The 4,854-nt window shown below is 41.6% G+C and overlaps 1 pseudogene; it reads right to left on the bottom strand.

Moving 5' to 3' along the window:
• LOC122276811 lies at positions 1-698 on the bottom strand (annotated as a pseudogene).
• Between the last annotated feature and the right edge of the window lie 4,156 nt (positions 699-4,854).

The raw sequence follows: 4,854 nt of genomic DNA, 5'->3' as shown, positions 1-4,854 counted from the left end.
TCAACGTCTACTCCGTTTTTGCAATTTACATTTATTTAGCATGTGGACAACTCCTTCCTTTAATGTTGCCTTCCTTCTTTAAAATTCCATAGCTCTGGTACTATGTATCTGCCACTTGGGCTGTATTCTTTCATCTCCATCAAGGCTGTTGTCACGGCCTCGGAGACTTCATCATCGCCATAATCGTTCTTCATATTCTTCAATTTTTCATCCCCTTCATCAATTACTTCCTGCACAGCATTAACAATATTATCCAAAGTCATTTTTGCAAAATGTTGATCACTCGAATGTTTTTTTCTTGCTATAATTTTTATAGGCATATACCTTAAGTATTCCCTTCTCTATCGACGATGATCTTAAATGGATGCCAGCGTGGTTTCCGGATATGGTCCTCCCATTGTGAACGCAGCTCCATTGCTTTCGCATTTGCTTCTTCACTAGAAAATTCCCTCTTGGCTATATGCGCTGCAACGACCCGGAGTGGCTTGATGTCAAGTTCTCCCATTCTCTTGATGACGAGCAACAAGGAACCATACGGTGATTAACTCTTTAATGCGAGCCTCCTGCAGTTCATCATTAGTTTTGCGCTCCCTGATCAAAAGAGTTTGGTTCAGTGCCTCCATGTCATCCAATTCTTCTTCCTTCTCCTTCAAGTCTTCCGTAATTGCGTCCATCTTTTTCTTAACATCCATACCCATGCGGTCGATCTCCAACGATCCATCATTTATGTTCGATTGGCAAAAAGTTTCTTTTCCAGTTCAATAATTTTCTTGTGAAGCTTCCGATCTTTTTCTTTCTGCCATAGCCAAGGAAACAGAACAGAATGTGACACGGCAACGAGACTTGACCTATCATCTAGAATATTTTACTGTTTATTATTTCTAGTTTTTTTTTTTTTAAAGCGTAGCTAATATTACTGTGAGGAAATTCAGAATAGTATTACATTTCCATCTATATTTCTACTGTATCCGATTACACAGTGTAACATTGGAGGAACTTGGCGCCGAAGGCTACCAGGGGGTCAAAGGAGTCAAAGGGGATTTTAGGGCTAAGTGAAGGGAACACGATAGAAGCCGATAGAAGCACTTCGGGACTGATAAGTTAGAAGAGAAGAGATCGAGTCTAAAGAGAAAGGAGCCAGACGTGGGCTGGGTCAGCACTTGGGCCACAATAAGAATTGAGTTTTATCTTTATGTTGAATGTTGTTTTAATTTCCAAAGAGTGGACTTCGGTCCGGTAGTGTAAGGGCTGAAAGCCCAACAGTTAAGTCTTTCCTTTTATGTTTGTTATTTCCCTTAGGTACCCAAGGGGTGACTGCAGTATTTTCTCAATTTTGTTACGGAAATCATGTTATATTCCGTCAGATGAGTGCTGCTACGTTTCATGCAAAAATTTGACAATTTAGTTAATTGAGAATATTTTCCATCATTTATCATTTTCCTGGAGGATTCTCCCCTCGAAGTGAGATTTCCATTTCATATTTCCCTGCATGTTACAAATTGGTAATCAAAGCCATTCCTTCCTTGGCGTCATCTTCACAAATCAATGGCAGAAGGTACTCGTTTGAACCAGCTTCAAGAAGGCCTCATTGACTTCAAGCAGGCAACCGAATCACAACTGAAAACCATGGAAGCCGAAATGTTAGCAATGAAGAAACAAGCAGCTACGGTGGTGCAGCAACTGACTACTATCACTCAGGAATTGAAAAAGTTAAATACTGACAATCAACATATCGGGTCCTCATCAGAACATCATAGCAGATTGGAGCGACATGGGGATGGTAGGGGTGAAATGATGCCTCGTTCTGTAAGGTTAGACTTTCCTTTTTTTAATGGTGATGATCCATTGACATGGCTTTATAAAGCAAACCATTTTTTTATGTTTTATAATATTCTGCCAATCCATAAGTTGCGGCTTGCTTCCTATCACATGGAAGGCAAAGCCATGGTCGGTACCAAGATCTAGAAGACTCAGGTGTTGTGGTGGATTGGGAGTCATTTGTGAAGGCATTTTTGATTAGATTTGGGCCAAGTACTTATGATGACCCAATGGAAATATTGACTAAGTTGAGGCAAGTGGGCTCAGTAGATGAATATAAGACTGAGTTTGAGTTAGTCTCCAACAGACTCAGGCATTTGGCACACCACCATAAACTAAGTTGTTTCTTAAGTGGCCTTAAAGATGAAATTAGGCTACCGGTAAAAATGTTCAATCCTCTGGACTTGTTAACTGCTTTCAACCTAGCTAAGATCCAAGAGAAGCAACTACGGCTTAGCAAAAGGGGCTTTAAGAGCCCAGCTAATTTTGTGACTGAACCGGGGAGTCACAAGGGGGAACAGGGTTAGAATCAGGCTATTGATGTTAGTAAATCCGTTGGGAAGGCATTAGTGCCTGTCTAGAAAATTAATCCTACCCAAATGAAAGAAAGAAGAGACAAAGGATTGTGTTACTACTGCGATTCCAAATGGAATCCAGGTCATAAATGTAAGAACCCAAAGTTATTTTTACTAGAAGAAGTATCAGATGAGGAAGGGGGAGAGGAAGAGGAGCCAAAGGTGACTGAAAAAGGAAAAGAGGTTCTGGACCTCCCGGAGGTTCCTGATAAACCAGAAATCTCTCTCCATGCTCTCAGTGGTTCTTCAAATCCTAGAACAATGAGACTAAAAGGGAAAATAGCAGGACAATGGGCAGTAATTCTAATTGACTCAAGTAGTACCCACAACTTTGTGGATCCTGCAGTCGTTAAACGATCTAAATTTCCCGTCTGCAGCAAAGAGCATGTGAAGGTTCGGGTGGCAAATGGGGATCAGTTACTTAGTGAAGGCAAAGGGTAGGGGATTAAAGTTAATCTCCAAGGTTTTCTATTTGCTATAGATATGTTTGTGCTGGATTTGGCTGGTTGTGATGTGGTCTTAGGAATCCAATGGTTGCAAACATTGGGTACAATTGCTTGGAACTTTTAGCAATTAACTATGCAATTTACCTTTGGAGGCCGGGAAGTGCACTTGGCAGGTTTGGCATCCACTAAATGGTTGGAAGAAAGTTCCTGCAGCAAAAGAAAAAAAATTAGAAACCAGGGGCGTGTTCTTACAGCTGTTATCTCAAGATGAAGATTATGAAGAGAACCGTTTGTCAACAAAAATGCAGCAGTTACTACAGCAATTCACAGAAGTGTTTAATGAGCCCAAGGGACTTTCCTCCTAGTCGAACCCATGACCATGCCATCCATTTATTGCCAGGGGCAAAACCAGTGACTGTCCGCCCTTACAGATATCCTTTTTACCAAAAGGATGAAATTGAGAAGATAGTAAGAGAGTTGTGACAAACTGGGGTAATTCAGCCCAGTCAAAGCCCATTTTCTCCCCAGTAATTTTGGTCCGGAAAGCATATGGAACTTGGCGACTGTGTGTCGACTATAGAGCTCTCAATCAACTGACCATTAAAGACAAGTTTCCCATTCCAGTTGTAGAGGAACTATTGGATGAGTTGAGTAGTTCTATGGTGTTTTCTAAGCTGGATCTCAGATCTGGATATCACCAGATACGGGTAAAACCCACTGATGTGCATAAAACAACATTTCGTACTCACGAAGGCCACTATGAGTTTCTGGTCATGCCCTTCGGGTTGACTAATGCTCCCTCCACTTTTCAAAGTCTGATGAATGAGGTTTTCAGGCCTTATTTGAGACAGTTTGTACTAGTTTTGTTTTATGACATCCTGATATACAGTAGAACTGAAGAAGATCATCTTAGACACTTGCACTTGACACTTGAAATTCTCAGAAAACATCAGCTGTATGCCAAAAGGTCTAAATGCCACTTTGCGTGTCAGGAGATTGGTTACTTGGGACATCTAATTTCTAGTAATGGGGTGAGAGCAGACCCCAAGAAATTAAAAGCCATGGTGGATTGGCCTCGACCCAAGACCTTGAAGGCCTTGAGAGGATTTCTGGGCTTAACAGGTTATTACTGACGGTTTATCAAAAACTATGGCAGCATTGCTGGGGCCTTAACAGTTTTGCTAAAGAAAAACAATTTTAAGTGGGATGACAATGCAGAAACGGCCTTTAACAGACTAAAAGAAGCCCTAACTCAGCCACCGGTGTTGGTTTTACTAGATTTTTCACAGCCATTTCAGATTGAATGTGATGCATCTGGAAAAGGGGTAGGGGCGGTCTTAATGTAGCAGGGGCGGCCTATATCCTTCCTAAGTCAAGCTTTGAAAGGAAGAACACTGTCGCTGTCCACGTATGAGAAGGAATTCTATGCCTTGGTTATGGCAATCCAAAAATGGAGACCATATTTACTGGGCAGATCTTTTATGGTTAAAACTAATCACCACAGCTTGAAGTACCTTTTGGATCAGAAAATTGGTACCCCCATGCAACAGAGATGGCTGAGTAAGTTACTGGGTTATGACTTTGTCGTTTAGTACAAAAAGGGTCCTGAGAATAGAGTGGCTGATGCACTCTCACGCCAAGGGGAAGAGGGAGTTTCCCTAGCTCTACTGTCAGTTCCTTCGGTGGATTGGGTGGAGGAAATTGGGCAAGGATACACAAGCGATCCTGACTTACAACAGCTGGTCAGAAAGTGTCAAGATGGACACCTAAGCCAGCATTATTCCATCAGAGAATGGTTGTTATTTTATAAAGGCAAATTATATATTCCTAAGGTTCTTGAACTTAAGCTCAAGTTGCTGCAATTTGTACACGGCAGCTCATGGGGGGGTCACTCGGGTTTTGATAAAACAATAATAAGAGTGAGACGGGAATTCTTTTGGCCTGGACTTAGAGCTAATGTGCAGAAGTTCGTGCCAGGGTGTGAAACATGTCAGGTGCAAAAAATAGAGAATTCA

The sequence above is a fragment of the Carya illinoinensis genome, chromosome 9 (genome assembly GCF_018687715.1).
Source record: "Carya illinoinensis cultivar Pawnee chromosome 9, C.illinoinensisPawnee_v1, whole genome shotgun sequence".
Classification (NCBI taxonomy): Eukaryota; Viridiplantae; Streptophyta; class Magnoliopsida; order Fagales; family Juglandaceae; genus Carya; species Carya illinoinensis.
Note: the sequence above shows the minus strand (reverse complement) of the source record. Positions and strands in the feature narration are given on the sequence as shown.